This window comes from Grammomys surdaster, unplaced genomic scaffold, assembly GCF_004785775.1.
Source record: "Grammomys surdaster isolate TR1022 unplaced genomic scaffold, NIH_TR_1.0 125877, whole genome shotgun sequence".
NCBI classification, from domain to species: Eukaryota; Metazoa; Chordata; class Mammalia; order Rodentia; family Muridae; genus Grammomys; species Grammomys surdaster.
In genome coordinates, this window is record NW_021620702.1 from 1,001,432 (window position 1) to 1,013,686 (window position 12,255).

The following is a 12,255-nucleotide window of genomic DNA, read 5'->3' on the forward strand; positions in this document are numbered from 1 at the left end:
TGTATACAATAATGGGTTTTCTTGTGACATTTTCAAGTGTGTATGTTATGTACTTTAATCACACTCCCTCAGGGCCCCCCCTCCTCCTTGTCTTGGTGTCTTTTCTGCTTTTAAATAATCTTCCTTACACTTTTATGTCTTAAAAAAAAATGAAACTGGATTCTGCATTTGTCTTCCTGAGTCTATCTTATTTAGATTAACATGATATCACAGTTCCATCCATTTTCCTGTACATGATGTAATTTTGTTTTTCTTTATGGTTGAATAAAACTACATTGTGGGTCTGCACCATATTATCTTTATTTATCCATTGATAGATCAACCTAGAGGTTGATTCCATAACTTGGCTATTGTGAATAGTACTGAATACAAATGGGCTTACAAGTATGTCTAGAGCATGCTGACTTAGCTTCCATTAGCATCTGAGGAGAAGGAGCTTTCAGCATCTTAGGATCTAAGATACCAGGAGTAGACAGCTGGACCACACAGTACCTCTGTGTTTGGTTTTGTCTCTTCTCTTCGTTTTCAATAGAATGGACATCAATATTGGAAAGAATGTATCTTCCATGGAGTATGTTCTGAGAAACATGGGTCTAATATTGGAAAGAATGTATCTTCTGTGGAGTATGTTTTGAGAAACGGGGGTCTAATGATCAGAGATGTGGTTTACTGTTTCTTCGTAGTGGTTCAAGGAGGCTCATTATGACCATCACGGTTAGAGGACATGTATCCATCCCTCGAATTCACGGGCATTAGGATAAGACCCAGAGATGTGAGATAGGTTTGATTTCAGAGAGAGAAATTTTCAGTTTAAATGAGGAGGAAAACCTGCCTTAGGATGGACTGGGAGCATGGTTTTAGTTCCTGTGGTATTGTGTCAGCATTTTTCAAAACAGGAGAGTGACAACCATTTCTACTGATCTCTCTCTCTCTCTCTCTTTTTTTTTTTCCCTTTAAGCCATGGAAGAGCGTTGCTTACTGGCTTGCTCCCCATAGCTTGTCCAGCTTGCTCTTACTTTTTCTAAAATTAAGATTTATTTGCTTTATATGAGTACACTGTCACTGTTTTCAGACACACCAGAAGAGGGCATCAGATCCCATTACAGATAGTTGTGAGTCACCACGTGGGTGCTGGGAATTGAACTCAGGACCTTCTGGAAGAGCAGGCGGTGCTCTTAGCAGCTGAGCCATCTCTCCAGACCCATTACTGATTTCTTAATGTGGCTTTCTGATTTGCTCTCTTATTGAACAATTAGTATTTTCTTTAATTAATCCAGTGTCGCTCAGCTGCTGTGAAGAAGGGGAAACTCAAACACTGGACTTAAATAAAGAGCCATCATTGAGAACCACACTTTAGGAAGCTGGCTTTCGTCCTTTTACACAGATGCGCATAAACACACATACAACTTTATCATATCAGTGTGTCATGTCCTTGTGACGTTTGTCAGACAAAGAAAGAAAGGGCTGTGTGCATTCTCCTAGAAAGGATTATTATTTATTATGATTGTGTGTGCATGGACATTCACGTGGCGGTCAGAAGGCACGATTGTGGGGTCCAGCTTTCTGTAGGTTTTGGGGGTAGAACGTGGGTCTTTAGGTTTGCATGACAAGTGCTTTACTGGCTGAGCCATCTTGCTAGCTCAATGTGTGGGCCTTCTTGTCGGAAGATTAGCCAATGGATTTTGAGTTTAAAGAACAGACAATTGGCCGGGTGGTGGTGGCGCACGCCTTTAATCCCAGCACTTGGGAGGCAGAGGCAGGCGAATTTCTGAGTTCGAGGCCAGCCTGGTCTACGGAGTGAGTTCCAGGACAGCCAGGGCTACACAGAGAAACCCTGTCTCGAAAAATCAAAAAAAAAAAAAAAAGAACAGACAATTGTAGGCATTTTGTAGTAATATTGATGGCTTGCAAGTTGCCACTAGCCGGAAGTCTTTACCCTTTTGTGCTGGCTTGTCTTATGCCAACTTGACACACAAACTAGAATTATCTGAAAGGAGGGAACCTCACTTGAGAAAAATGCCTCCATAAGATCCAGCTGTAGGGCATTTTCTAAATTAGTGATTGATGGCAAGGGCCCAACCCATTGTGGGTGGGGTCATTCCCGGGCTAGTGGTTCTGGGCCCTTTTAAAAAGCAGGCTCAGCAAGCCGGGGGAAGCAAGCCAGTAAGAACCCCTCCATGGCCTCTACATCCACTCCTGCTTCTAGGTTCCTGCCCTGTCTGAGTTCCTGTCCTGACTTCATTTGGTGATGAACAGCAATATGGAAAGGTAAGCTAAATAACCCTTTCCTCCCCAATGTGCTTTTTTGGCCATGGTGCTTTCACAGTAATAAAAACCCAAACTAAGACACCTTTCTTCTCCAGAGCTGTGCTGATGTTCATCTTAGTTCATCTTATTCTGCTACCTTTTCCTCAAGATTTTTTTTTTTTTTTTTTTTTTTGACAAGAGCCTGCAGGCTCCCCAGAAGCTTGGAATCTCCCTGCCACCTAGTGTCTGGTATGAGGATTACAGTTGTAAGGCGCCATGCCAAGCAATGTAGAGTATTACGTATCCCGGGAAGTGAAACTAAGTCATTGTTACATTGTTGATAGAAGAGTTAGAAATGAAACACTCAGCTGCCACTGACTGCAAAAGGATTTGCTGAGAAAGATGAGCAACCCTTCTGGGTGACTCTGTCTTAAGATATGTTTCCTCCAGTATTCACGTGATGTAACAAGAGCAAAGGGTTTCCCCTGGTGACCAACCTCACATAAGCCCGCCCCCTCACATCTCCCAGCATCCCTTTGAAGCAGGGTTGGCGTGAAAAGAGGCCAAGGAGATGCTCTGTCTCTGCAAGTATCTCACACATCGCCATCTGTCACGCTCATCTTGTCTGTGCTTCTGTCTGTCACGGCAGCATCCTTCCTGTGGAGCTGGCAGCCCTTATTGATTCAGTCACAGATAACTGAACAGTCTAGAAGCAATAGGAGACCGATGGCAAATTGTGTCTTTCCCACATCATTAGTATGATGAGTTACCCGGGTCCTTTCAGAAGCTAGTTTCATAATAACGGTAACCCAAGATCTAACGAGGTGGAGTCCTTTCCTCCGTAATGCAGTTGTGAATAAGAATGATTATTTTATCTTTGCCGATGTTAATAACACCTAATCCGTAATCCTCCTTGAGATTTGCTTTAATATCTAGAAATGGTGAACGTTTCTGAAAACGTGCTTGCTATAAAACCAGAAACTCACTAGAGATTTCGGAGGCTGTCCACAGGGGATTTCTCTATGAAATTGGAATTGGGTCACGACATTACTTTTAGATAGTATTCTAGGAGAATAGGACATACATCTGACTGTATAAACAGAATAATTTATGTTCTGGCCCAATTGTTAGTACTATTCTGCCTTGGTGTTTTTACATTTTAAGTAAGCACACTGTTATTAACTTAGTTTTGGTAATTTTGAGGCAGGATCTCACTATACAGGCTTGGCTGGCTTGGAACTCACTATAAAGACCATGCTGGCTTCCAGTTTACAGAGATCTGCCTGCCTTTGCCTCCTGAGTGCTGAGATTAAAGGCGTGTACCACCATGCTGGACTTATATTTTGAATAAGCACATACAGTCCTGGAAGAAACTAGTTAATTCGTTATTTTAATTCCATTTCTCACATTAAAACATTGGGAATGCGAGATTAAGAAACTGGGAAAGCAGGACAAAAGGAATGGATCCCATACGCCTCTGGCGACGCTGCCCTAGGGCCACTCACAAGACTCAGGACAGAGAGTCTAGTCGGGGCGACTTGGGCCACTCGAGATTCTATGATCTCTTGCTTATGACAGAGGCCAATGTCTTTATTACCTTTAACTCCCATTATGGCAGAAAAATCATCGCCAGACTCAGGGAACAGAAGACTTTAACAGATGGATCGACTTCCACAAACATTTACTGAGAACCAGCGCCCTCCGAAGCAATGGAATTCTGATGAGCAAGATGGGCGGAGTCTCTGTTTCCTTAGAGTTTATTGTCCAGTGGAAATAAAGGCAACGGGCAAGCAGACAAAGAGTCCACGAGGAGAATAAGACAGGATAATGCGATTGAGAATGTGGGACATGGGAATCGGAGGGCATCGGAGGGCATCGGAGGGCATCGGAAGCATCGGAGGGCATCGGAAGCATTGGAGGGCATCGGAGGGCATCGGAGCAGGTGGTAAGGTGGCGAGGACGATTAGCACCCAGGATATTGGAAACACGTGTCAAGGCTGGAAGCAAGAGCCAGTGTGGCGTGAGTAAAGCAATAGAATAGGCATGGTAGCTACAGCCCAGCGAGTGAGGAGGTAAGGGAGCGGAGGTGGGCACAGACTGGCTCATGTGGAGCTGACGTAAGGACTCGGGGAGAAGGTCAGATGTTATTCTGATAGAAGCTGAGAGAACAACTCTGTGGACAAGAATGAAGAGCTCCTGGGCTACTTCAGGTGCGCCACGAAATAGCAGAGGCGCAAAGAAGTTGTTGATTGTAACATGCACTTTGGAGTACTGAAGGGATTTATTGATGCGTTATAAATGGGGAGAGAGGAGATACGATTTTGTTTCTTTGAGACAGGGAGGCCAGGTCAGCCTAGAACTCACTACACAGCTCAGGGAGGCCTTCAATTTGTGCAATCCTCCTGCCTCAGCCTGTTGGAGATTACAGATGTAAGCTGCCACAGCCTAGAGGTGTCTTGAGAAATTACTGGAACGGGAAGAGAGAGTTACAGAGATGGAAGTTCTGTGCTCAGGTTGGACGTGGTTGCTTTCAGGTGTGTGTTGGACACGAGCACATTGCCCCCAGGTGTGTCAGATCTGAAGACTCGAGCGTGGGCATTATTTGCACATGGGTGATAGTTGAAGATCAGGAACTAAACCAGTTGGTCCAGGGACAGCGTACAGATACCAGGGGAGGTAGTCCCAAACCGTGTTCCAATGTGGAGACTGGCAGCAGCAGGAGGAGGAGGAACCAGGAAAAGAGGCAAAGAAGGAACAGCCAGGACGAGGAGAGAGGCAGTGTGGGGCCATGGAAACAGGAGAAACTGTCTGGAGGAAGTGTTTGCTGTGGCTGAGAGGCTAAGCAAGAGGAGAACAGAGAGACCAGTAAGGATGCTTGTGTGTCCTTGAAAAGAGCGAGGACCACGCCTGGCATAATTAAGGTGAGGAGGCAACGCTCTTGTCTTCAGAGAAGTACAATGTTGTCACAGCAACAAAACCAGTGCTAAGTAGAACTTCATTTTGTGGCTGCACTTAACTTCTGGGAATGCTCGGGTTTCCATGGAAACCAAGAATTAGTCCATGGAATAATATTATCTTTAGCTTCAAGGGTACCCAGAGGTCGGGTAGTCTAAATTCTCACCTTAGCCCTTCCAGCACGAGCTGACACATGCTCACATCTGCACAAACATTTCCAGACACAGAAGATCACCCCACGGGATGTGCTGTGGCTGGCTGGCTTTGGTCAGTTAAAAAGAAAAAGCCTTTCACAGTCAAGAAGAGACTCAGTCACCAGTGGGCAGTACACAAGGCAGGAGAGGCTCCGGGAGCTAAGCAGGCTGGAGAGCACAGATCGCAGGCAGAGTGAGGGTCAGGGGAGCTGAACTGGGCATGCTCAGGTTTCCTTTCTGTGGATAGATGCACAGTTTGTGATTAGCTGGCGCTCAGCTGCTTCTGATTGGCTGGGACTCAACTCTCTGTTAGACTATTAAGTCTGAACTTTCCAGTTTGTTTATAAACCCAGTTTGGTAGCCTCAAGTCGCTGGCCTCCTGCTTTTTTAATTTGCCAGGCTACTTTGGGAGCACCTAGGGGTTTACGGTACCAAGATTGTGTGTGTGTGTGTGTATGTGAATGTGTGTGTATGTGTATATGTATGAATGCATGTGTGTGTATGTTTGTGTGTCTGTGTGTGGACACATTCACGTGGAGGTCAGAGGACAACCTTGGTTTAGTTTTTATTTTTTTGAGGCAGGATATCTCAATGTAGTCCTGGATGTCCTAGAACTCGCTATGTAGACAAGGCTAGACTTGAGCTCATAAAGATCCTTTTACCTCCCAAGTGTTGGGATCAAAGATGTGTACCACCACAACTTAAGCAAAACTTGAGTTTTGGGAAGCGTTTTCCTTTTCCTTCCTTCCTTCCTTCCTTCCTTCCTTCCTTCCTTCCTTCCTTCCTTCCTTCCTTCCCTCCTCCTCCTCCTCCTCCTCCTCCTCCTCCTCCTCCTCCTCCTTCTTCCCCTCTCTCTCTTTCTCTCTCTCTCTCTCTCTCTCTCTCTCTCTCTCTCTCTCTCTCTTTCTTTCTTTCTTTCTTTCTTTCTTTCTTTCTTTCTTTCTTGACTAACTCCTTTACCTGGCCTGGAACTCACTGAGGATGGTTAGGCTACTTGACAAGTAAGGAATCTACTTTTCTAAATAACTCTGGGATTATAAATGTGTGCCTTCACTCCTTCTTTAAATAGTGTGTAGTATATATGTGTATTCTAGGAATTGAACCCAAGTCCTACAATGCTTTACTGACTGAGGGGTTCTCCCTAGCCTATGCCAGAATATTTTCAATGAGCATTTACTTCCTCTCTCCTCCTCTTCCTCCTCTTCCTCCTCTTCTCACCTCTCTTTCCTGTGAGGAGGTAGTATAGTAGAAAGACCCTGGGCTGTAAGTCACATTCATAAATGTTCATTATTTTCTCCTTTTAAATCTTTGAGGCCTGAATCCTTTTAATGTCAGGCAACTTCTTGGTGTCTCTTGATTGGCAAAAGGGAGCTCGTCACCTATTTCCTGGAACTACTCTGGATATGCAGTGAGATGGCTTGTTTGAAACACTCACCAGGTACCCTGACAGGGCAGTCTATGGCCTGCATTCTTTCCCTCTTAGCCTATGTGGTGACCTGTCCCTAGATGTGCTGGGAGCTTCCTCTGGGAAATGTTCTCTGCCTATCTTCAGCCTCTCCAACCTTCCAGGGACCCTTCTAACCATCCAGTTCCCCTCTTGTACCTTTAGCACAGGGTTCTGATCAGTTAGCAGACGACGTGAGTTATCACCTGGCTGGGTACACACATCTCAGGTAATGGTGTTTCAGAGGACCTGGAAATGTAATCTCAGAAGTCATACATAAAAACATGGTTATTACAGAAGTTCAGAAATTTAAAATTACGTGAATCAGAAGGGAAAGTTCTGATTGAGATTTCTCCAGTGCTTCCCTCCCGGTGTTGGGTTCAGTGTGTAGAATTTATTGATTTTTTTAAGGCTAAAAAAAAAAAACCCAGATTTTGTTGGTATGTGTTCATGCTTGCTTGTGCACACCCACAGAGGCCTACAAGCGGGTGTGAGTTGCCAGTTGTGGGTGCTGGGAACCAAACCTGGGTCCCCTGAAAGAGCAGCAAGTTCTCTTAACTCCTGAACCATGGAGGCTGCACTGTTCACAGTTTGTGGTTGAAGATCTAACCTCAGACTGAGCTGACCAAAAAGTCAGAGATTAACTGAGTAGTTTGAATTAATTAGAAACTTTCAACTACAACCTTGTTTAAGAGTAATGATTTTTCTGACTGGACTGTAGCTTTCATTTGATCTTCAGACATGTGTGTAGAGATGAGACGGGCATGCTTGGGGCTCACGGGAAGAGGAGTGCCTTGATCAAAGATTCTTGCCCCTACTGGTCACATGCCCAGTATTTTCTTTTCTGAGAATGCATGCATTTCTTTAAATTGAGGTTTTGCCAAGAAGCCCCTGTTGGGTGGCAGTAGACATACTTCCTGGCCAGTGGCCCCTGGGATGGGGATGTGGAAGAACAGGCAGCCGAAAGCACCAGCCATGGGTGTGCACAGAGCAATGTGACCTTTGGTCTGTCCTGTTTGGGGAACTGGACACCGGCTTCTGTCTTCCAGGCTTTTATCTTTGGTTCTCACTCTTGGAATTTCTCTTGCCCTGGTTCTCCAAAGGGAGTCCTTCAGACAGCATTTAGATTTTGGAAAAACAGCAGGAAAAAAATTCTTTGGATGAACTAGGGGCTGTGCCATCCTTTGATAATGAGTTTTTATTTTCGAGGCAGTATGTATGGACCCAGAGGCATTTTACTCTGGTAGATTTTTATCTTGTTTTAAAATAAATAGAGTGGGACACTTTAGTTTTGCTTTTTTTTTTTTATCAAATTATTGATCTAAAACAAAGCCCATGGTAACAAATGCTTCTTTTTTCCAGTAATGTTCTGTTATCAGCATTTTCTTGATATCCTAAAAACAAGTTATATCTCTTCTGATTTTTATGTAATAGAAAATTATTGTTTGCAACATCACTGCATCCTTTTTAGATGGAAGATTTGTTTGGATCTGGACTTCTATCTTTTGGCGAATGGGATTTTGTATTCAGACAAGTGACTGAGTTAGTAAGTTAATTTAATTCTGCTAATATTCCAATACTTCTTTTGGTCAAATGTCCAAACCATCAGTATCCTTGTCCTTTAGGACAATGAGTCTCACAATTGAGGGGATCCCCGTTTGGTATGAAGCTGGCTACCAGATCTCTTCCTCGGAGATCCCCTAGCCTTCAACCCTCTAATGCTGTGACCCTTTAATACAGTTCCTCATGTTGTGGTGACCCCAACCATAAAATTATTTCATTGCTGCTACTGTAATTTTGTGGCTGTTATGAATTGTCATGTAAATGTCTATGTTTTCTGATGGTCTTAGGCCACCCCTGTGAGAGGGTCATTTGGTGCCCCAAAGGGGTCACAATCCAGAGGTTGAGAAACACTGATATAGATCTGAAATTTTTATTGTTCTGATTGTTATGGATTTTATCCAATTGCCCACGGCCAAATCCTGGTAGATGTTCTAATTACCATAAAACTTACTAAGCAATTTTCCAAAGTTTCAAATGATTGTAAGACTTTTTTCTCTTATTTTTAAAATTGTGGTAATATAGGCATTTAAATTTTTATTTTGTTGTTATTATCATTATCATTATTATTATTGACAGTATTTAACTGTGTGGCTCATGCTAGCTTTGAACTTGTGGTCCTTCTGTCCCAGATCCAGAGTGCTGGGATTAGAGGCATGCATCACCACACCCAGCCCTGGGTTCTACTTTTTGAATAATGATTTGATAACAGTTCATGTATTTAAGAGAGAAAAGAGACATAAAATGTACTGCATTATCCATTTTTTGGTTTTTTTTTGCAAAACAAGGTTTCCTTGTATAGCCTTAGTTGGCTTAGAACTCATTCTGTAGACCAGGCTGGCCTCTAACTCACAAAGATCCACCTGCCTCTGCCTCTCAAGTGCTGGGATCAAAGGTAAGAGCCAAGATGCCTGGTGAGTTACCCACCTTCTGTCTGTCTGTCTGTCTGTCTGTCTGTCTGTCTGTCTGTCTGTCTCTCTCTCTCTCTCTCTTCCCGAGACAGGGTTTCTCTGTATAGCCCTGGCTGTCCTGGAACTCACTCTGTAGACCAGGCTGGCCTCAAACCTCTGCCTGCCTCTGCCTCCCAAGTGCTGGGATTAAAGGTGTGTGCCACCACTGCCTGGCGAGTAACCCACTTTTAAGTGTCCACTGGTTTACATGAATTTCAAGGTCGACCAGCTGTTACTCTGTCTCCACAGCTTTTTAAAATGTTGCAACATCAACATTTTGTGCCTGGTATACGCAACGCTCATTTACCCTCCTTCCCAGCTCCCGGAGACCAACATTCCGCTCTCTTTATGATTTCTGACTAAGTACGTCACACAGTGGAATTATATGACATTTGCCATTTACTTCCTGGCTTGTTTCACTTAACACAGTGTCCTCAAGGTTCATCCACACAGTAGCTCACCTCAGCCATGCCTTCTTTGTTTTCTTGGTGTGCATGTGTTGGGTTGGGTATGGAACCCAGGGCTAGTGTGCATTGTGTGTGTACCGTACTACTGAGTCACTACGCAGTGTTCCCAGCACCCCTTGTTTAGAGCTCTGTCCTTTCCAACTGAAGTCTTGGTGTCCTTGCTGACAATAGTTTGGTCTTAGACAGTCAACATTCTGGAATAGTTGGAGTAGCTGATCTTCAAGGCTGGACTCCTCACCGTGGCTCTGTGGACAGTGGATAACTGGTTGGGGAGAGAGAATTGATCTTTTTTGAGGATGTGACCTCCAGTAGGACTTCTGTGCTCCAGTGGAGGGTCCTCCTACACACCTGTACGTATGGGCAGCACTAACTGTACTTAGTAGGTTATAAGACTGTGAGTCACCATCCTCTGCACCTGTGCTGTTATGCCCGTTCCCCCATCTCCATGCATTTCCCTGAGAAGACTGCTCGAGGAGAAATCCAAGCTTGGGTGGTAGGCCACTGAGTGTATCTCCTTGTTCCTGTTTTTATTCCTGTTCTTGTTTGTGTTCCTGTTTTGTGGGGAGTATAAAAGGGAGCTACACAGTTGAAAATAGAGCATTTGGTTCTTTACCAGATGACTCCTTGTCTTTCTTTCTCTCGCCCTCAGCCCTCCGCCGATCCAAGGAACTCAGTCAGCTATGCTCGCGTAGATGACATAAGACAAATGAGACTTGAGGATGGGAGGGAGAATGCTGGGGGATTTGGAGGGAGTTCGAGGGCAGAATGGGGGTTGGTATGCTCATACTTCATTGTATGTATCTGAAGTTTTCATGAATAAAGACAAATAAGATAAATAAAATCACGTAAAATATTTCTGGGTTCACAACCATTTCAATTCCATTGATCTTTCAGCCTTTACCACGCTAGGTAGAGTTTCTTTATTCTTTTGATCAGGTTTCATTATATAACTGTGGTAGCTGATCTTGGTTGTCATTCTGACTACATCTGGAATCAACTAAGACTCCAAATTCTGGACACTCCAGTGAGGGATTTTCTTTCCTTTTTTTTTTTTTATAATTTATTTTTATTTTATGTGCATCGATGTTTTGCCTGCATGTATGTCTGTGTAAGGGTGTTGGATCCTGGAGTTGAGGATAGTTGTGAGCTGCCATGTGGGTGCTGGGAACTGAACCCCTTCTCTCATTATGAGGATTTTTCTCAGAATAATTCAAGTAGTAAGACCCACCCTAAATCTGGGTCACACCTTCTGGTGGCATGTGAAAAGACATGGGAGAAGGACCTGGCTTTGTGCCCGCTTGTCCTCACTCTGATTGGCAGATTTGTCTGTCCTGTGGCTGTGGTTAGTATTCAATTTAGCATTCAAGATTCCAGTGTGGACTGAAGCCCGGCAGCTCTCCAGAGTCCTCCAGAACTCCAGCATCAGACTGAAACTTCTGAGACATCCAGCCACATGGACTGACACTCATCGTTGGATTGCCTGGACCACAGTCTGTGCCAGAAGGCTTTCCACGAAGATCTCTGGCCCAGAGGGTGCGGGAGTGGAGGATGGTGGGGGAGGTTTGGGCCAAGGGGATAGAGTGTGAACAGGGAGGGGGAATCGCCTCCACTGCCTCTGCTGCTGCCTCTGCCCGCATCTCCACTGTCACTCCCCAGTTGCTTCTAGGTGTTGCACCCGTCTCTCTGTGCTGAGCAGGTCTGGGCTGAGCAGATCTGGGCTGAGCCAGTTAGAAGCCAGCTGGCTAGCTAGCAAGGAGGGGAGGGTCCTGAAGGTGCTTCGGGAGAGCAGATCTCTTCCCAAGTGGTAGTGTTACAGCTCTTGCGACAGAAACTCTCAGACAATGGGATGATTCTCGCACACCTTTACTTCTCTGAATAGGGCTCTTATATATAGTTTTGGGGTGGATCAGGGTCTGGCAGCAGATAACCGCTATTGGCTGTCTGAGAGCTTGGAGATACCTCATCTACATGTGGGAGAGCTTGAGGCACTGTTCTCATGACTGATGGCCATAGACCTCTCTGTGGGAGGGGCTGTGGAGGGCTGAAGTTAAGTGAGAGCAGTCAGGGGGGCCAGGAGCAAGCCAAACTCCTACCGTCCCTTTAGAGGGTCTCTGGGGTTCCAAGCATGCTCAACTAGGTACCCCAGTGCCTCTCACAGCCCACCGCCTCACAACAATCTATAAGTCAGTTCAACAAATCCTCTTGTCTATTTGTTTTCCAAGAGGGTTTTTCTGTGTACACCAGGATGGCCTTGAACTAAGCACTCGACCTGCCTTTGTCTCCCAAGTGTCTCCTGGAGCGTTAGTCCATGAATCATATTATCTCTATCTCTATCTCTATCTCTATCTCTATCTCTATCTATATATCTATATCTATATCTATATCATCTATATCTATATCTATATCATCTATATCTATATCTATATCATCTATATCTA